The sequence below is a fragment of the Phyllobates terribilis genome, unplaced genomic scaffold (assembly GCF_046119375.1).
Source record: "Phyllobates terribilis strain yellow unplaced genomic scaffold, ASM4611937v1 Scaffold_5__5_contigs__length_657084704, whole genome shotgun sequence".
Lineage (NCBI taxonomy): Eukaryota > Metazoa > Chordata > Amphibia > Anura > Dendrobatidae > Phyllobates > Phyllobates terribilis.
The window spans coordinates 185,895,413-185,917,961 of record NW_027362765.1 but is presented as its reverse complement, the minus strand read 5'-3'; the positions used below and the strand labels follow the sequence as shown (position 1 = coordinate 185,917,961).

Genomic DNA, 22,549 nt, shown 5'->3' with positions numbered 1-22,549 from the left:
ACAGGGCGGAGCTGCTGAGGGGAGGCGGGAAGCTCTTGTTGCCTGGATAGCAGTGATGTGAGCGGTACAGGTGTGAGGTGGTGACCGAGCTCCAGCTCCTCCCTCGCTGCTCCGGGCTCAGTAAGTTGCCCTGGTCACATTACAAGTGAATTAAAGCCAATAGTTTGTGTCGGTCACCGTGAGCTCAGGCTTCTGTATTGGGAAGTAGGAGGACAAGAAATGACACGGCTCGTTACAAATTGCTCGCAATCTGCTTGTCTGATTTTAACCCCTTTACTCCCGCGGGTGGTTTGCACGTTAATGACCAGGCCAATTTTTACAATTCTGACCACTGTCACTTTATGAGGTAATAACTCTGGAACGCTTCAACGGATCCCCCTGATTCTGAGATTGTTTTTTCGTGACATATTGTACTTCATGATTGTGGAAAAATTTGTTCGATATCACTTGCGTTTATTTGTGAAAAAAACGGAAATTTGGCGAAAATTTTGCAATTTTCAAACTTTGAATTTTCATGCCCTTAAATCAGAGAGATAAGTCACACAAAATAGTTAATAAATAACATTTCCCAACTGTCTACTTTACATCAGCACAATTTTGGAAGCAACATTTTTTTTTTGTTAGGAAGCTATAAGGGTTAAAAGTTGACCAGCGATTTCTCATTTTTCCAACAAAATTTACAAAACCATTTTTATAGGGACCACATCACATTTGAAGTGACTTTGAGGGGCCTTTATGACAGAAAATATCCAAAAGTGACACCATTCTAAAAACTGCACCCCTCAAGGTGCTCAAAACCACATTCAAGAAGTTTATTAACCCTTCAGGTGCTTCACAGGAATTTTTTTAATGTGGAAGAAAAAAATGAACATTTAACTTTTTTCACAAAAATGTTACTTTAGACCCAATTTTTTTTATTTTCGTAAAAATTAACAGGAAAAAAATGGACCCCAAAATTAGTTGTGCAACTTCTCCTGTGCACGGAGATACCCCATATGTGGGGGAAAACCACTGTTTGGGCGCACGGCAGGGTTCGGAAGGGAAGGAGCGCCATTTGACTTTTTGAATGTAAAATTTACTTGAATAATAAGTGGATGCCATGTTGCGTTTGGAGAGCCCCTGATGTGCCTAAACAGTGGAAACGCCCCCACAAGTGTCACCATTTTGGAAACTAGACCCCTTAAGGAACTTATCTAGATGTGTGGTGAGCACTTTGAACTCCCAAGTGTTTCACAAAAGTTTATAATGTAGAGCTGTGAAAATAAAAAAAAATCACTTTTTTCCACAAAAAGGATCTTCTAGCCCCAATTTTTTTTATTTTCACAAGGGTAACAGGAGATATTGGACCCCAAAAGTTGTTGCGCGATTTCTCCTGAGTACGCTGATACCCCATATGTGGAGAAAAAACATTGTTTGGGCGCATAACAGGGCTTGGAAGGGAAGGAGCACCGTTTGACTTTGTCAACGCAAAACTTGCTGGAATTGAGAGCGGATGCCATGTTGTGTTTGGAGAGCCCCTGATGTGCGTAAACAGTGGAAATGCCCAACAAGTGCCTCCTTTTTGGAAACTAGACCCCCCAATGAATTTATCTCTATGTGTGGTGAGAACCTTGAACCCTCAGGTGCTTCGCAGAATATTCTAACGTTAATTTGTGAAAATAAAAAAAATCTAAGATTTTCCACAAAAATTTTATTTTAGCCGAAAAGAAAATATTTTCACGAGGGTAACAAGAGAAAGTGGACACCAAAATTTGTTGTGCAATTTCTCCTGAGTGAGCACGCAGATACCCCATATGTGGTCGAAAACTACTTTTGAGACACAGTGCAAGGCGCAGAAGGGAAGAAACGCCATATTGGAGTTCATATTTTGCTGGGCTGGTTTGACGGTGCCATGTTACATTGGCAGAACCCCTAAGTGCCACAACAGCAGAATCCCCCCACATAAGAGACCCTTTTTTACAAACTACACCTCTCAATGAATTCATCTTGGGGTGCACTGAGCATGTTGAAACCACATGTACCTCACAGAATTTTACACTATTGGGCGGTGAAGAAAGAATAATTACATTTTTACCACCAAAGTTTTGTTTTAGCCCCAGATTTTACATTTTCACACTGGGAAATGGGTAAAAATGGCACCAAAATGTGTCACACAATTTTTGCTGAATGTAGAAATACCCTATATGTGGCTGTACAGCACAGCTTAGCCACACGGTGAGACTCGGGATGGACGGAGCGCTATCTGCCTCCTGGAGCGCAGATTTTCCTAGAATAGTATGCAGACTCCATATACACAGCTTCTACGTAATTCAGATGAACCCCTGAGGGATCCATTCACTATAATGAGGCAGCAGAGTTAGGCCTCTTTCACACGTCAGTGTGCCCGGTATGTGTGGTGACAGTTTCCAAATGTACCCGAGACACATACACATGCAGACCCATTCAAATTAATGAGCCTGTGCACATGTCAGTTTGTTTCCACGGACCGTGTGTCTGTGGGCAAAACACCTTGACATGTCCATTTTTTTCGCGCTGCATGGGTTGCAAAACGTCCCACACTGATGACACATGGATGACATCCATGTGTCATCAGTGTGACACGTACCGGCGCCTGGGAATCAGTACACAGTTAGCTCTGTTCCAAAGCGCCGGGTGCTGAACGCTGCCCTCATCATTGCCTCCTGCTTGTACTGCGATCAGCGTGAGCAAGTGACAATGATGAGAGTAGTATTCTGCTCCCGCTGTGTCCTGGTGTAAAAATAAGAATAAAATAAAAAAAATCCTTATACTCACCTGTCCGAAGATGTCCTCCGCTGTAATCCACCTGACCACTCACGCAGAGGAGCCGGGAAGAATGACTCGCTACTGCGAGCAAGCCCCGAAGCTGCGCTGAGCTCAGTAGGTGACAGGACACCACTCACTGAGCACAGCTCCGGGGCCCGCTCGCTGGAGCGAGTCATTCTCCCTGGCTCCTCGGCGTGAGCATTGAGCTTTGGGAGGCGGAATGAGCAAATTAGCAGCAGGTGAAGAATTGGTTTTATTTATTTTTTTTTTAGGCCTTCCTCATGCGGTATAAGTGATTAGACGACTTTATTCTTCGGGTCGGTGAGATTACAGCGATACCAGATTTATGTCGGGTTTTTATGTTTGCCAGCCGTCACACACACAAACAGACGCTTTTTTTTTTGCAAAAACAAGTTTTTGCATCGCCATATTTTGAGAGCTATAATTTTTCCATATTTCGGTCGGCAGAGTCATGTGACGGCTTGTTTCTTGCGGGACAAGTTGACGTTTTTATTGGTACCATTTTCGGGCACGTGACATTTTTTGTTCGCTTTCTGTTTCGTTTTTTGGGAGGCAGAATAAACAAAAAACAACAATTCCGGAGTTTTTTTATTATTTTTTTTATGCCGTTCCGCGTGTGGTAAAATTGATCAGGCAGCTTTATTCTTCGGGTCAGTACGTTTACAGTGATACATAAAAGTGCCGTCGGCCACAGTTTGTGAACCTCTGAAAAAAGGACACCGCTAAACAGAGGCCAGACAGAGTCCAGAGTAACTTTTCTGCCTCAGTATAGTGAATAGATCTCTTGGGATAGGGTTAGGGTTAGTATTCGGGTTGTGTTAGTGTTAGGCCGAGGTCCCACTATGCTATGCGAGATGCTAGTGACATTCGGCTCCTGCTCTGCTGCGAGCGGGAGCCGAATGTCAGTGTTCCGTGCTGCGATCCTCTCACACGGAGAGGATCGCAGCACAGCTGCGGAGGGGACGGAGAAATCAATTTCTCCATCTCCTCTGCTGCTGACATTGGCGGGTATCGCACTGCACTCGGGTGTTATAGATTATATGGGTGAATGAGATCCGAATCCAGCATGCAATCGCAGCATGCTGCGTTTTTTTCCAATCCGATCAGCGCTGGAAAAAAAAATGCCACTGAGCACACACTCATAGGATTAAATTGGTCCGAATGCAATCCGATTGTTTATCGGATTGCATTCGTCCGATTTAATTGCAAGTGAAAGCGAGCCCCTAGGGTTTTATTCAGGGCTGTGGAATCGGTAAGCCAAACCTCCGACTCCAACTCCGACTCCTCAATTTCCATGACACCGACTCTCCGACTCCCTCACACATGGCTCATGTTTAAGTGATAAATTTACTGTAGTAAAATGGTAGCATCAGGCTTTTAATCATTATTATGATACAATTATCAAGCTATTTAGATAGAGCATAATATATATTTATTGGAATACAACTTTAGAACAAAAGAACTTTTGTATATTTCCAACTATTATACACTATGCAGTAAGTGGGAAAAAAACAGTTTTCAACGAAACCGTACTGAATAATAGTATCACCTCCGTCAGATCATCCTTCATAGATGACCTCAAATCTGACCTAATTATTTTAAGGCTAGAGAACAACCTCTCTACACTAAATTGGGTCAGTGGCAAAGCAGTAACCACATGGGCAACATCTCTAACAATTTCAGGGTATAAAGAAATTGCTTCGTGCACAGTCAGTTTTGATGAACAACTGAACTCTTGTACTTCTTTGAGAGCAAGTGAAAAATTTTGCTGAAATATGGTCAATCTGTTTTCTATGGGTGTGGAATCTTTTTCCCTGCGGCAACGCTTTGCATGCTCCATGTCGTCTAAATACTTTTCAAAATTAAACTCCTCATCTGATGAGGCTGAAGAAACTGCAGCAGCACTGGCGGAACCCAAGTCCTCTTGCTCTTGGCCGTCCTGTAGCCCACTCATCCCAACTGCTACCTCAATCAGAGCTTCTTTTCCTTTAGTAAGCTGTTGATCATCCAGCAATATACGATGACTTGGGTTCACATAAACAGCTGCCAGAAGAGTTTTATTTTATAATAGCAGTGTCTCTCTCCGTTTCATTGAAGCACCAATGCCATCTGCGATTAAACCTCCTCTTTGGGACAGGCAAAATAACAAGTTCTTCCACTCCTTAATAAAAATGCCAGGAGTTACATTTTTTAGTCACTGTAAATGGCTGATGAAGCAATTTCTTCAATTCAGCCACCTGTGTCCATTGACCTTCATTTAGTGTTACCTGAGGGTTGGCCATATCTAAAAGAAAGGGAATCACATTGGGATAGGTTCCCTGTAAAAGGAGATCACATTGTCGTTGGCTAATTGGCATACATGAATTGGCCAAATAATGTGCTAAGTATCTTAGTTTTTTCCTGTTATCTAGAGCAGTAATGCTATTCAAATTTCATATATTTTATGTTTACATTCTATAGCGCTACAGAGTACAACTATATTTGTTAGTTATGTATAGAGATGGCTACTCTTAGTTTGCACCTGTACACACCAGTTTTCTGTTTGGACGTGACAATCAGTCTTTTGTTATTTATATATAGTCTCTCTGACTGAGTACTCTACCCATCAGCCCGTGGCAGTTTTAATCACAGCAAGATCCTACCTACCCATATAATTGTAGGCTATCAGCCCATGAGAGGAGTCACATTAGGATAAGTTCCCAGCAATGAAGGTCGCCTTGCTGTGGCTGCTAAGCATGTATGAATTGGGGAAATTAAGTGCTAAGTATCTTCGTTTTTCCTATTATCTAGAACCGTAATGCTATCCAAATCTCATATATATCATGTTCACATGCTATAACACTACAGAGTACAACTTTATTTCTTAGTTATGTATAGAGATGGCCTCTTCTCAATTCAAACTGGGCTACCGAGTCCCATTCTCAGAGTTCCAGAGCCCCGATCTCAGGATCACTGGAGGTCCTTGTAGTCAGAATCCAGCAATCAGTAAGCTATCCCTTATCTTATGGATAGGGGATAACTTGTTTTTTGGGAGGAGTAACCCTTTAAGATATTTAACCCCTTTATTTAGTTTTAGTGCATGCCACATTGTTATCATCCCATGTAACTGATCCTAAGCAAATATCATAAAAGACGACTGCTCCAAAATCTGGAGAAAAAAAATTTGGGAGATGCCACCAAAATAGTCTTCTGACAGAGGATAACTATTCAGCATAAATTAAATAAGGAAGTTTTGTACTTTTCTTGTTCATAGTTTAATAGCATGTCAAGTCTATAGATAAAAATACATTATATTTTTTCCAATTCCTCCCTAAAGTCCTGATTCTGTTTCTTTAATCCACTAATTATTATAAATTAGTAACTGTCGCTCTGCTAGCTTGTCAACTGAGCATGGCTGTCATCTAGATTATCTCCATTGGGAAGAAAATTATTATTGGAGCTACAGCAGGACAAACATATCATTCCTTTACACATGGTGGCTCACATTTTCCCACGAGGGGATAATTGACCTTCAGGACTGTGTTTTTGTGTCAGTTTTCCTGGAGCGCATCTAGTGATTTGAAGTTTTTTTTAAAATACCGTAGTTTTTGTGATAAGAGATTCTGAGAGGTAATACCAATCAATAGAACTAGGGAAACTCAGAGCTCAGTCAAAGACCACGAGTGAAAGGAGATTTATTAGTTGCATTTGGAAAACATATCTTGTTACATAGATTGAATCAGCAGATGTGTGGTAGAAACACTGTCCATTCATTTTCTGAGGGATGGGCATACGTTAATATCCAGTTTAAAGAAGCACTCCCATCAAAGTTTTTATCTTCTTAATATATTGTGATCATCATATTTTCTAGCACTGTGTACTTACAATTGCTCCTTTTGCCTTTTTACCCAGTTCATTCTTTTCTTTTCCATTAGGTCTATGACATCACATGATTAAAAACTGACCAGTTAAATCCTCAGCTCTATATAGAAACAGGAAGTCTATTTTCCCTGCATGAGTCTTGAGTTACTGCAAAAGTCCCTGGCGGACGGGAGGAGGGAGCAGCTGGGTCAGGAGTTGAAGAGGGGAAAGATTTTTGCAAGGAAACGAGACTTCCTGTTTCTACATAGAGAAGAATTTGCTGGGTAGAAAAGCAAAATGAGCAATTGTAGCTACACAGCGCTATATAATTTGATGATTGCAATATATTAAGAGGATGAAAACTTTGATTGGAGTGCATCTTTAAGTAGAGGATTGTGGCTGGGGAGATGAGCTCACTGATAGAACTATCTAGTGTCACGGTTCTACCCCTCAGTGTATCTGGGATGCAGTTACTGACAGCTCAGCCATCCAATCTGGTACAGGGGCGTACTGAAGCTGTCAGTACTTTGATTGACAGCTCGGCCGTCCAATCTGAGACTGGGAAGCGCTGGCTATCTCCAGGTGTTTATTATCCCAGGTAATTGCCAGGCTATTTTACTGGGCTGTTACTCCAGACCTGTGCCAGATGTACATTCAGCTTGTGTGAGGTTTGCGTCTCTGTGCCTTGTTCTCTGTGAATAGATCTTTCCTTGCCTGAGCTTGGACCTCATTCTGACCATTCGTCTGTTTAACCCCTTCTGCTCTAATCCGCTATCCTGGTATTCTGACCTCGGAACGTTACTTGACTACACCTTTGTCTCTCCCTTCTATTTGTGACATAGCCTCCTGGCTTTTGACCTCTAACTCCTTGACTATCCCGTGTCACGGCTTGGCCATGAGAAGTGACTCAGCGTCACATCTAGGTAGAAAAAGGATTTTGGTCCAACAGAAATATAAAGTGCACATTTTCACAATTTATTTAAATCTGTTTTAATCATTTTAGGTAAAAGTACAAGCCCAATGCTAAATAATCATCACAGATAAGAATCAATCAAAATATCCATATCCTTTGTTTTTCCACTGGAAAGGTAAGATTGAGCAAATAGATGGAGGGCGAGGGGGAGACTAAAGAGCCAAGTAAAAATATGCTGAAATTCTTTAATTTGACAGTCTTGACATTACTATGCCTTCTAATGGTATCAAGACCATTACGTCTTTTGGTCATATTGATTTGGAGTGAGGTACCACATACAAATTGGAGAACGGATCCCAAAAAGGAAGCAATCAAAAGAATAAAAGGCGAAACAATTCAGAATGGTATGGTTAATAATAAAGGAATAAAAAATGGCTATATAATAAAGTTTGTTAGTAATTTAATGTACATTTAGGAAAAAGTTGTATACAACATATAACGAGCAATTAAGTAAGAACTTATTATATCCTCATATTATAAATTGCTATCGACAGCTGCCATTGTACAACTGCTATCCCTGCTGTCTCATAGCGGAGTCTTATATCATTTTTTATTTGTTATCCAGTAGTCTTTACATTGGTTATGGTGATTTGTCTGTACCCATAGTCATTTAATGCGAGACTGTATATAACATTAATTTAAAAGTTCATGTCGCGATTTGAAACATGTTCTTGAAACTTTGAGTCATGAATGGACTTTATTAAGATATCTTAGCTGTGATTTCTTGAAAAGGTTTCACCAGTTTCCTGTGATTTATTGAGTATGATTTTCTGTTGAGAACAGATGGAAACAAGATGCTGAACAGCGAACTTTTGCTAAAATAATCTTGTGATCCATTCAGTCTAGGTATCACCAGGGGGCAGTAGTATGTAAATGTAGAGTCAAGTCTAGTGAGTTAGTGAAATGCAATTAAAGTACAGGAAACCATGATGATTGCGAGGTAGCATTTTATGACAAACCACCCCATGTGTATAAATCGTACATTTTGGGCTTTCAGAAATGAAAGTCTTATTAACATTTCCTTTACAACTCGAAGCATTTTCCACACAGTTTTCTTCATTCTTTTCTTTATTTTTCACCTTTCCTCTTCACTCGCTCTACTTGTCTTCTGTCTCCACTGTTTCTCACTACTTCACCACAACCCAGCTCAGTACTACAGTCCTGTTTAGCAAGAGTCCTTTACTCGACCTGCAGTTACACTTCTTCTCTTCCCTCATGGGGGACAGTATGGCAAGTACTTTTCTTCTTTAGTGCTGACGCCCTGTAGCTCCCACCCAGGATAATCTATTCGTTTCACATACTCAGTCCTTTCTAGGCTCGTTGCCTTAAAGAGCTGTAAGCTACAAGTGGCCTTTCTGTTAGGCGTCCTCTCCCAGGACTCGTCTTCAGTAGATCACTCTGTCTCTTAGTCACTTCTGCTCGAGATCACTCTATCTCTTTCCTTCTGTCTCCTCTCACTTTAGGGACACCCCAGAATATGGCACTGCTCACAATGGATCTTAGGTCCTCTTTCTATACACTCCAGGCCTTATCTGACTTCCTAACAGGAAATTGCCACTTCCCCTTCTGCTCTATCCTTCCCACTCTGGGCTAATCCCAAACATTAACTCTCACTATTCCTCCATCAAAATACACACATCATCAATATTACTAGCATCTTTAACGCACATCATAATTCATATTATGCATCACATTTCACATTACACCACATAACATTACATTTGTTTCTTCTAGAGAAAAACGTGGGTAGTATGTCCATCTCCTTACATTTCAACTTTTGCAGAGCTGCTGAGCTTAGTTATTGGCTGCAGGCGTCAGCGCTGCAGACAATAACAGGCACCAGGGGAAGTGGCAAAGATTCAGCTCTGGAGCCAGGAGGCTGAGTAAAGCACAGTATGTTTGTTTTTCTTTTATTAATTCAAACTGAAGCACGTGTAGAGGGATTTTCCGAAAACTGTAAAATCCCTTTACTTTGTATTCATTCGCAGATCATGGCTTATTATCAATGCAGCATTGGGCTATAATACTCCAATTTGTCTAACTATTTAGCACAATATCTTAGATTTCTATGTAAATAAGCTTTATGATATATACAGTGGGGAAAATAAGTATTGGTACACTGCTGATTTTGCCGGTTTTCCCACCTATAAAGAATGGAGAGGTCTGTAATTTTTATCGTAGGTACGCTTCAACTGTGAGAAACAGAATCTTTAAAAAAATCCAGAAAATTACACTGTATGATTTTTAAATAATTAAATTGCATTTCAGTGCGTGAAATAAGTATTTGATCACATACCAACCAGCAACAGTTCTGGCTCTCAAAAACCTGTTCGTTTTTATTTAGGACGCCCTCCTACTATGCACTCATTACTTGTATTAATTGCAACTGTTTGAACTTGTTACCTGTATAAAAGACACCTGTTCACACAATCAATCACACTCCAACCTCTCCACCATGGCCAAGAACAAAGAGCTGTCTAAGGACACCAGGGACAAAATTGTAGACCTGCACAAGACTAGGAATGGGCTACTGGACAATAGGCAAGCATCTTGGTGAGAACGCAACAACTGTTGGCACAATTATTAGAAAATGGAAGAAACACAAGGTGACTGTCAATCTTACTCAGTCTGGGGCTCCATGTAAGATTTCACCTCTTGGGGTAAGGATTATTTTGGGAAAGATCAGGAATCGGCCAGAATTACACGGGAGCACCTGGTCAATGACCTGAAGAGAGCTGGGACCACAGTCTCAAACACTACCGTTAGTAACACACTACGCTGTCATGGATTAAAATCCTGCAGTGCACGCATGGTCCCCCTGCTCATGCCAGCACATGTCCAGGCCCATTTGAAGTTCAACAATGACCATCCCGATGATCCAAAGGAGGCATGGGAGAAGGTCATGTGGTCAGATGAGACCAAAATAGAACTTTTTTAGTATCAACTTCACTCACTGTGTTTGGAGGAAGTAGGATGAGTACAACCCCAAAAACACAGTCCCAACCGTGAAGCATGATGGGGGAAACATTATACTTTGGGGGTGCTTTTCGGCAAAGGGGACAGAACGACTGGACCGTATTGAAGGGAGGATGGATGGGGTCATGTATTGCTAGATTTTGGCCAACAACCTCCTTCCCTCAGGAAGAGCATTGAAGATGGGTCGTGGCTGGGTCTTCCAGCATGACTATGACCCGAAACACAGCAACTAAGGAGTGGCTCCATTAGAAGCATTTCAAGGTCTTGGAGTGGCCTAGCCAGTCTCCAGACCTGAACCCAATAGAAAATCTTTAGAGGAAGCTGAAACTCAATGTTGCCCAGTGACAGCTCTGAAACCTGAAAGATCTGGAGAAGATCTGTATGGAGGAGTGGGCAAAAATCCCTGCTGCAGTGTGTGCAAACTTGGTCAAGAACTAAAGCAAACGTCTGACCTCTGTAATTGCAAACAAAGGTTTCTGTACCAAATATCACGTTCTGTTTTTCTATTGTATCAAATACTTATTTTATGCAATAAAATGCAAATTAATTATGTAAAAATCATACAATGTGATTTTCTGGATTTTTTAAAATATACAGTACAGACCAAAAGTTTGGACACACCTCATTTAAAGATTTTTCTGTATTTTCATGACTATGAAAATTGTATATTCACACTGAAGGCATCAAAACTATGAATTAACACATATGGAATTATATACTTAACAAAAAAGTGTGAAACTACTGAAAATATGTCTTATATTCTAGGTGGTTCAAAGTAGCCACCTTTTGCTTTGATGACTGCTTTGCACACTCTTGGCATTCTCTTGATGAGCTTCAAGAGGTAGTCACCGGAAATGGTTTTCACTTCACAGGTGTGCCCTGTCAGGTTTAATAAGTGGGATTTCTTGCCTTATCAATGGGGTTGGGACCATCAGTTGTGTTGTGCAGAAGTCAGGTGGATACACAGCTGATAGGCCTACTGAATAGACTGTTAGAATTTGTATTATGGCAAGAAAAAAGCAGCTAAGTAAAGAAAAACGAGTGGCCATCATTACTTTAAGAAATGAAGGTCAGTCAGTGCGAAAAATTGGGAAAACTTTGAAAGTGTCCCCAAGTGCAGTTGCAAAAACAATCAAGCGCTACAAAGAAACTGGCTCACATGACGGCCGCCCCAGGAAAGGAAGACCAAGAGTCACCTCTGTTTCTGAGGATAAGTTTATCAGAGTCACCAGCCTCAGAATTCGCAGGTTAACAGCAGCTCAGATTAGAGACCAGGTCAATGCCACACAGAGTTCTAGCAGCAGGCACATCTTTACAACAACTGTTAAGATGAGACTTTGTGCAGCCGGCCTTCATGGTAAAAGAGCTGCTAGGAAACCACTGCTAAGGACAGGCAACAAGCAGAAGAGACTTGTTTGGGCTAAAGAACACAAGGAATGGACATTAGACCAGTGGAAATCTGTGCTTTGGTCTGATGAGTCCAAATTTGAGATCTTTGGTTCCAACCACCGTGTCTTTGTGCGACGCAGAAAAGGTGAACGGATGGACTCTACATGCCTGGTTCCCACCGTGAAGCATGGAGGAGGAGGTGTGATGATGTGGGGGTGCTTTGCTGGTGACACTGTTGGGGATTTATTCAAAATTGAAGGTATACTAAACCAGAATGGCTACCACAGCATCTTGCAGCGGCATGCTATTCCATCCGGTTTGTGTTTAGTTGGACCATCATTTATTTTTCAACAGGACAATGACCCCAAACACACCTCCAGGCTGTGTAAGGGCTATTTGACCAAGAAGGAGAATTATAGGGTGCTACGCCAGATGACCTGGCCTCCACAGTCACCAGACCTGAACCAAATCGAGATGGTTTGGGGTGAGCTGGACCGCAGAGTGAAGGCAAAAGGGCCAACAAGTGCTAAGCATCTCTGGGAACTTCTTCAAGATTGTTGAAGACCATTTCCGGTGACTACCTCTTGAAGCTCATCAAGAGAATGCCAAGAGTGTGCAAAGCAGTCATCAAAGCAAAAGGTGGCTACTTTGAAGAACCTAGAACATAAGACATATTTTCAGTTGTTTCACACTTTTTTGTTAAGTATATAATTCCACATGTGTTAATTCATAGTTTTGATGCCTTCAGTGTGAATGTACAATTTTTATAGTCATGAAAATACAGAAAAATCTTTAAATGAGAAGGTGAGTCCAAACTTTTGGTCTGTACTGTATACAGTATATATATATATATATATATATATATATATATTATAAACATTTATACAAACATTCCATCAATGCTTACTCTATTCAGAGCTTTGTATGGCATAATTAATCAGCAAAATAAGAATCATTCAGTTGGAAGGAAGGCTCTTTAGAAAACGTTCTCATTTTTTTAGTCACCCATTGAACATTCTGATGATGCTGGCTTGATGACAATGTTGGTGCACTATGTAATTGCTTGGTGATGAAGTTTCATTGTTACGATAGTTCAACCATTGTTTCTCCTACAATTACGAGTTAAGGACTACTTTCAGTTTACAAGGTAGTGTGTGGGAGGAGACCTTCATAACACTTCAGACCCTTTGTCCTATGCACTTCTAGGAAGATTTCACAACAATGTTCACTCTTTTGAGGGTAATATTTGGCATGTTTAGTTATTGAAATAAGAGCCATTCAATTATAAGAAACATTCGTTTTTAGGATACTCTCCAATAATAATACTGAGTTATAAACCGCTGAATTTGTGAAGTATCTGATGGGAATAGTGTTGTTTTTTATCTTCCACAATTCTGGGAATATTACAAGGCTGTTCTAATGCTCTTGTGCTTATATAGTGATGTATAAAGAGTTACATTGAGCACCAGGTTATTTGCCATATACCTACTAGGGCAATTTAACATATTGTAGAAGTTTTAACTTAAAGTTTTTATTTTTTAAGCCAAACTAGATCTTAATGGTGTTGTTCAAACCTGGTGGTTTTCTTTAAAATAGACAAGGTCTGTACGTCCTGGTCCTACCATAATAAAAAGGTAAGCGCTGCAGCTTTGATTAGTTGGTCACCTCTGTAGGCATTAATTGGTTGCAGTGGTCTTGGACTTGGCTCCAGCAGCAGAGGAAGCACAGAGACTGGCTGGGGATGCAAGCAGTATTGGAAGAAAGTCAGAAGGGAATGAGGATAAGAGACCCCCAGAAGGAGGCTTTATGCGCCGAAATGTACATCAGGGCCTGGCACCACACTCTACAGGAGGTAATCTATACTCCTCCCTCTTTCCCCCTCCTTTTCTGCCTTATATGCAATACCTAAACCACATTGTTTGTACTCTGCTCTGCGGCAGCCATATTTTGGTAACCTATCTACTACTAGTATTATCATGTCATGTAAACTCTTTACCTTATTTTAAGCTACTATTACTAGCATTATAACTATGACTTATTGCTAGTATTACAATTCTGATCTCTATATTGATTGCTCCACCATGACTGCCCAGGGCCCTTTGAACTAATTTTATATATATATATATATATATATATATATATATATATATATATATATATATATATATATATATATATATATATATATATATATATATACATACACACAGGGTGGTCCAAAAGTAGGTGGACAGAAAGTGTAATAAGGTTATGAAGGGGGAGATTTATCAAACACTAAATTGCAGCCGCCTGTCTGGATCATCCTCCAATAAACCATGAATTAGACGTGGAAGATAAGCTTTCCACCCAATAGATTTCAGGATTCGCATGATAGAAGCTCGTGAAATTCCCAATACCAAAGAGGCTCTTCTGGTGGACTTTTTTGGACTCTGAACAAATGTTTCAGCAACAAGTTGTTTATTATCTTCTGTACAGACTGTTTTGGGTCAACCAGTTTTTGGAGCATTAAGGATTGAGCCAGTGGCATTGAATTTGTCACAAATGCGGTAAATGGTTTGTCTCTTTGGGGCTTGAGTACCAAATGTTTCAACCCAGTTCGCTCTAATGGTTTCAGCATTTTGAGATTTCCAATACTCTGTTAAAATCCATTTTCTTTGATTTGTATTTAACCCCTTAAGCCCCGCGGGTGGTTTGCACGTTAATGACCGGGCCAATTTTTACAATTCTGACCACTGTCACTTTATGAGGTAATTACTCTCGAACGCTTCAACGGATCCCCCTGATTCTGAGATTGTTTTTTCGTGACATATTGTACTTCATGATTGTGGAAAAATTTCTTCGATATCACTTGCGTTTATTTGTGAAAAAAACGGAAATTTGGCGAAAATTTTGAAAATTTTGCAATTTTCAAAATTTGAATTTTTAAGCCCTGAAATCAGAGCGATATGTCACACAAAAGAGTTAATAAATAACATTTCCCACATGTCTACTTTACATCAGCACAATTTTGGAACCAAAATTTTTTTTTGTTAGGGAGCTATAAGGGTTAAAAGTTGACCAGCGATTTCTCATTTTTCCAACAAAATTTACAAAACCATTTTTTTAGGGACCACATCACATTTGAAGTCACTTTGAGAGGTCTTTATGACAGAAAATACCCAAAAGTGACACCATTCTAAAAACTGCACCCCTCAAGGTGCTCAAAACCACATTCAAGAACTTTATTAACCCTTCAGGTGCTTCACAGGAATTTTTTGAATGTGGAAGAAAAAAATGAACATTTAACTTTTTTCACAAAAATGTTAATTTAGACCCAATTTTTTTTATTTTCACAGGGGTAACAAGAAAAAATGGACCCCAAAATTTGTTGTGCAATTTCCCCTGGGCACGCAGATACCCAATATTTGGGGAAAAAATACTGTTTGGGCGCACGGCAGGGCTCGGAAGGGAAGGAGCGCTATTTGACTTTTTGATTGTAAAATTTGCTTGAATAATTAGCGGACGCCATGTTGTGTTTGGAGAGCCCATGTGTGCCCAAACTTTGGAGCTCCCCCACAAGTGACCCCATTTTGGAAACTAGACCCCCCAAGGCACCTTTCTAGATGCATAGTGAGCACTTGGAACCCCCAGGTGCTTCACAAATTGATTCGTAACAATGAAAAAGTGAAAAAAAAAAACACTTTTTCATTTTTATGAATCAATTTGTGAAGCACCTGAGTGTTCCAAGTGCTCACAATGCATCTAGATAGGTGCCTTGGGGGGTCTAGTTTCCAAAATGGGGTCACTTGTGGGGGAGCTCCAATGTTTGGGCACACAGCGGCTCTCCAAACGCAACATGGTGTCGCTAACAATTTGAGACGATTTTCCGTTAAATTTGTTAGAGGACACCATGTTGCATTTAGAGAGTCCCTGTGTGCCCAAACATTGGAGCTCCCCCACAAGTGACCCCATTTTGGAAACTAGACCCCCCAAGGCACCTATCTAGATGCATAGTGAGCACTTGGAACCCCCAGGTGCTTCACAAATTGATTCGTAACAATGAAAAAGTGAAAAAAAAAACACTTTTTCATTTGTATGAATCAATTTGTGAAGCACCTGAGGGTTCCAAGTGCTCACTATGCATCTAGATAGGTGCCTTGGGTGGTCTAGTTTCCAAAATGGGGTCACTTGTGGGGGAGCTCCAATATTTGGGCACACAGCGGCTCTCTAAATGCAACATGGTGTCCGCTAACAAATTTAACGCAAAATTGGCTCAAATTGTTAGCGACACCATGTTGCGTTTGGAGAGCTGCTGTGTGCCCAAACATTGGAGCTCCCCCACAAGTGACCCCATTTTGGAAACTAGACCCCCCAAGGCACCTATCTAGATGCATAGTGAGCACTTGGAACCCCCAGGTGCTTCACAAATTGATTCGTAATAATGAAAAAGTGAAAAAAAAAACACTTTTTCATTTTTACGAATCAATTTGTGAAGCACCTAGGGGTTCCAAGTGCTCACTATGCATCTAGATAGGTGCCTTGGGGGGTCTAGTTTCCAAAATGGGGTCACTTGTAGGGGAGCTCCAATGTTTGGGCACACAGGGACTCTCTAAATGCAACATGGTATCCGCTAACAAATTGAATGGAAAATCGGCTCAAATTGTTAGCGGACGCCACATTGCGTTTGGAGAGCCCCTCTGTGCCCAAACTTTGGAGCTCCCCCACAAGTGACCCCATTTTGGAAACTAGACCCCCCAAGGCACCTTTCTAGATGCATAGTGAGCACTTGGAACCCCCAGGTGCTTCACAAATTGATTCGTAATAATGAAAAAGTGAAAAAAAAAACACTTTTTCATTTTTACGAATTAATTTGTGAAGCACCTAGGGGTTCCAAGTGCTCACTATGCATCTAGATAGGTGCCTTGGGGGGTCTAGTTTCCAAAATGGGGTCACTTGTGGGGGAGCTCCAATGTTTGGGCACAAAGGGACTCTCTAAATGCAACATGGTATCCGCTAACAAATTGAATGGAAAATCGGCTCAAATTGTTAGCGGACGCCACATTGCGTTTGGAGAGCCCCTCTGTGCCCAAACTTTGGAGCTCCCCCACAAGTGACCCCATTTTGGAAACTAGACCCCCCAAGGCACCTTTCTAGATGCATAGTGAGCACTTGGAACCCCCAGGTGCTTCACAAATTGATTCGTAATAATGAAAAAGTGAAAAAAAAAACACTTTTTCATTTTTACGAATTAATTTGTGAAGCACCTAGGGGTTCCAAGTGCTCACTATGCATCTAGATAGGTGCCTTGGGGGGTCTAGTTTCCAAAATGGGGTCACTTGTGGAGGAGCTCCAATGTTTGGGCACACAGGGACTCTCCAAATGCAACATGATATCCGCTAACAATTTGAGCCGACAATTTGTTAGCGGATATCATGTTGCATTTGGAGAGTCCCTGTGTGCCCAAACATTGGAGCTCCCCCACAAGTGACCCCATTTTGGAAACTAGACCCCCCAAGGCACCTATCTAGATTCATAGTGAGCACTTGGAACCCCAGGTGCTTCACAAATTGATTCATAAAAATGAAAAAGTGTTTTTTTTTTCACTTTTTCATTTTTACGAATCAATTTGTGAAGCACCTGGGGGTTCCAAGTGCTCACTATGCATCTAGAAAGGTGCCTTGGGGGGTCTAGTTTCCAAAATGGGGTCACTTGTGGGGGAGCTCCAAAGTTTGGGCACAGAGGGGCTCTCCAAACGCAATGTGGTGTCCGCTAACAATTTGAGCCGATTTTCCATTCAATTTGTTAGCGGATACCATGTTGCATTTAGAGAGTCCCTGTGTGCCCAAACATTGGAGCTCCCCCACAAGTGACCCCATTTTGGAAACTAGACCCCCCAAGGCACCTATCTAGATTCATAGTGAGCACTTGGAACCCCAGGTGCTTCACAAATTGATTCATAAAAATGAAAAAGTGTTTTATTTTCACTTTTTCATTTTTACGAATCAATTTGTGAAGCACCTGGGGGTTCTAAGTGCTCACTATGCATCTAGATAGGTGCCTTGGGGGGTCTAGTTTCCAAAATGGGGTCACTTGTGGGGGAGCTCCAATGTTTGGACACACAGGGGCTCTCCAAACGCAACATGGCGTCCGCTAACAATTTGAGCCGATTTTCCATTCAATTTGTTAGCGGACACCATGTCGCGTTTGGAGAGCCCGTGATGTGCCTAAACAGTGGAGCTCCCCCACAAGTGTCCCCATTTTGGAAACTATACCCCTCAAAGATTTTATTAAGGTGTATAGTGAACATTTTGAACCCAGAGGTACGGCACATTATTTGTTTACATTAGGTCATCATATTGAATAAGTTTTCATTATTCTTGAGCGCAAGTGCTCGCTACTTGAGTTTGCATCGGGTACTCAGGTATGCACCATGTACAGCGTGTGCTCGAGTGACATGCTCGAGTCCCTGCTCCGCATGTTTCACGGTTATTAGACACCCAAAAAAAAACATGCGGGGATCGCTCGTGCATGGCAGGCAATCCCCGTAAAGTTTTTTGGCCGCGAAGCATATGGGGCAGAGACTCAAATACCCACGATACTAAATGCATACCAGAGCACCCGATGCAAACTCAAGTAGCGAGCACTTGCTCTCAACACTAGTCGCCATATCGTCATCTTTTTTTATTACTTTTGAAAAAAATCCCAACCCCAGCCCTAACCCTAGCACAACCCTAGCCCCAGCACAACCCTAGCCCCAGCACAACCCTAGCCCCAGCACAACCCTAGCCCCAGCACAACCCTAGCCCCAAACCCAGCCCTAACCCTAGCCCAATCCTAACTCAAGAGTTTATTTTTGACGCCGTTCCTTGTGCGGTATAAGTGATTAGACGACTTTATTCTTCGGGTCGGTGTGATTACAGCAATGCCAGAATCATATGGGGTTTTTATGACTGACAGCTGTCACACACTAAAAGACGCATTTTTTGTAAAATCTAGTTTTTGCATCGCCATATTTTGAGAGCTATAATTTTTCCAAATTTTGGCAGACAGTCATGTGACGGCTCGTTTTTTGCGGGATGACTTGACGTTGTTATTGGTGCCATTTTCAGGCACGTGACATTTTTTGATCGCTTTCTATTCCGATTTTTGGGAGGCAGAATAAACAAAAACCAACAATTCAGGAATTGTTTTTTTTTTTTTTTTTTTATTCTGTTCCGCGTGTGGTAAAATTGATGAGGCAGCTTTACTCTTCGGGTCAGTACGTTTACAGCGGTACCACATTTGTATAATTTTTCTATGTTTTGGCGCTTATACACAATAAAAGCTATTTTATAGAAAAAAATATTTTTTAGTATCGCTTTATTCTGAGAGCTATAACTTTTTTATTTTTCGGCTGATGGAGCTATATGGCAGCTTGTTTTTTGCGGGACGAGATGACGTTTTCAGCGGTATCATTTTTATTTATATGCGTCTTTTTGATCGCGTGTTATTCCACTTTTTGTTTGGCGGTATGGTGATAAAGCATTGTTTTTTGCTTGGTTTTTTTTTTTTACCGTGTTCACTGAAGGGGTTAACTAGTGGGACAGTTTTATAGGTCAGGTTGTTCCGGACGCGGCGATACCAAATATGTGTACTTTTATTGTTTTTTTTTTATTTTTTTTATAATAATATTTATTGATGGGTACATTATATTTTTATTTTTGGTGTATTATTTTTTTTATTTTTTTATAATATTTTTGCACATTTTTTTTTTTTTTTTTTTTCCACTTTCACACAGTTTATACACTTTATTACTTTGTCCCACTCTGGGACTTTCACTTTTTTTTTTCTGATCGCCTGCATGGCACAGGAATGGAGCACCATCCCTATGCCATGAAGGCTGTCAGAAGTGCACAGTGTGAAGATTGCTTGGAGATGCACTGCGCATGTCCAAGCAATCTTCCTGCTCTCTGGTGACCCGGATGTTGTCATGACGACATCGGGTCGTCATGGCAACACCCGGGAAGCCTTTGCAGACTGCGCTGGAAGCCGGAAGAGGAGGTGAGTATCGGCGATCACCTCCCCTTGCCCCCGCAATGCCGCGATCGACTTCGATCGACTTCGATCGCAGCATCGCGGGGGTTAATGTGCTGGGAGCGGTGCGTGACCGCTCCCTGCACATAGTACCGGGTGTCAGCTGTGACAATCAGCTGACACCCGGCGGCGATCGCGCCCGCACAGCCTGTGTGCGCGCGCGATCGCCATGACGTACTAATACGGGTCTGGCTCTTAAGTCCCAGGGCACAGACGCGTATTAGTACGTCAGATGTTATTAAGGGGTTAAATTATTTGCCATTTCTGAAAAGAAAACAGATTTGGGGGAGATCTGTGAAAACTAGATCTGTGAAACTGGCTCAGTTGCCCTTAGCAACCAATCAGATTCCACCATTCATTTTCCAAAGAGTCTGTGAGGAATGAAAAGTGGAATCTGATTGGTTGCTAAGGGCAACTGAGCCAGTTTCACTTTACACCATGTTTGATAAATCTCCCCCTTCATAACCTTATTACACTTTCTGTCCACCTACTTTTGGACCACCCTGTATATATAGTACAGACCAAAAGTTTGGACACACCTTCTCATTTAAAGATTTTTCTGTATTTTCATGACTATGAAAATTGTACATTCACACTGAAGGCATCAAAACTATGAATTAACAAATGTGGAATTATATACTTAACAAAAAAGTGTGAAACAACTGAAAATATGTCTTATATTCTAGGTTCTTCAAAGTAGCCACCTTTTGCTTTGATGACTGATTTGCACACTCTTGGCATTCTCTTGATGAGCTTCAAGAGGTAGTAACCGGAAATGTTTTTTTCCGAAAAATCTTTAAATGAGAAGGTGTGTCCAAACTTTTGGTTTGTACTGTATATACTGAATATATATCTATATACCGTATTTTCTGGTGTATAAGATGACTTTTTAACCCCTGAAAATCTTTTCAAAAGTCAGGAGTCGTCTTATACGTCGGGTGTCATCTTATAGGGCGTATACCCTTATAGTCCGAATGTTGGGGGAGGAGGCCCCATGGGGCGTGGGGAGCACTGAATATTCATGCTCCTGAATAGCGGCACACAGTGTAGCCACAGCGCTGCTCCTGCTGCTGCCGGAATCGCCTGTGCCCGCTGTTAAAGGGCATGAATATTCAACCTCTCTCCACGCCCATGGGCGTGGGGAGGGGTGAATATTCATGCCCTTTAATAGCGGGCACACGCGATCGCCCAGCAGCAGCAGGGGGATGGTCCCACTGATGGTCCCAACCCCATTTATAATGCAAGAAATCCCACTTATTAAACCTGACAGGGCACACCTGTGAAGTGAAAACCATTTCCGGTGACTACCTCTTGAAGCTCATCAAGAGAATGCCAAGAGTGTGCAAAGCAGTCATCAAAGCAAAAGGTGACTACTTTGAAGAACCTAGAATGTAAGACATATTTTCAGTTGTTTCACACTTTTTTGTTAAGTATATAATTCCACATGTGTTAATTCATAGTTTTGATGCCTTCAGTGTGAATGTACAATTTTCATAGTCATGAAAATACAGAAAAATCTTTAAATGAGAAGGTGTGTCCAAACTTTTGGTCTGTACTGTATATATTGTGATTGCCCCTGCCATGTAATTTGAGTGTGGTGCCAATTGCTGATTTTCCCGCTCTTTATTATTTTTACACTTGTGTTTTGTATATTTAATAAAATTTCATGTTTTATATTATTATGGTTCATTGTCTACAATTCTTTTTTCTCTTGGATTACATTCTTGGTTGTACTGAACCGTGTTCATTCCATGTGGTATATTGAGCACATACATTGTATTATTGAATCTTTTAGTGCCCCCTGTGTCAGCTTCTTCTGCTTTGAAGGATGAGCGTACAGTCTTGCTCATTGTTATTGGCACCCATGAAGTTTAAGTACATAATGTGAAATATCTTCTGAAAAAAGCAATCAAGTGAAAGTTTTTTTGTATAGAGCACTCGTGTTAAATACAAAAGAGCAAATGATAAACAATAATTGAAATCAAAAAACAATGGGAGGGAAAAATAGAAAAACCTAAAGCTTGCTGTCACACTGGTATTGGCACCCTTTACATTTATTTCGTAAGGAAACACATTTTGACTCGCCTGTGGTAAATCACAAAAGAGATTCACCTGTGATTAATTGTCGGTGCCCATGTGACATGAATTAACCAATGAATGATGACTTCAGTGTTTTAAAAATCAACATGGTAGGCCCTGTTCCTTTGTCACTATGGCAAAGACAAAGAAGCTGTCTAAGGACCTCAGAACTGCTATTATTAGCAAACACAAGACTTCCAAAGGGTATAAGGCCATCTCCAAATACCTTGATATCCCAGTTTCAACAGTGCGCAATGTTATTAAGAAGTTTTCCTAGCATGGAACCATGAAGAACCTCCCTGGATGTAGGGGAAAAAGGAAAATTGACAAGAGTTGTCTTCAAAGGTTGGTGGGAATGGTGGAAAAAAACATGTCAAACATCTAAAGACCTGAAGGCCAATCTGGAACAGTTGGGTCATGGTTTCAATAAATACC

The 22,549-nt window shown here is 41.1% G+C and overlaps 1 long non-coding RNA gene across 1 annotated transcript; it reads left to right on the top strand.

Moving 5' to 3' along the window:
• The first annotated feature begins 20 nt into the window (after window positions 1-20).
• On the top strand, window positions 21-7,949 carry LOC141272663 (uncharacterized). The gene is made up of 3 exons (XR_012322026.1): window positions 21-120; window positions 7,649-7,733; window positions 7,816-7,949. It is a non-coding gene; the product is annotated as an uncharacterized lncRNA (long non-coding RNA).
• The last annotated feature ends 14,600 nt before the right edge of the window (window positions 7,950-22,549 follow it).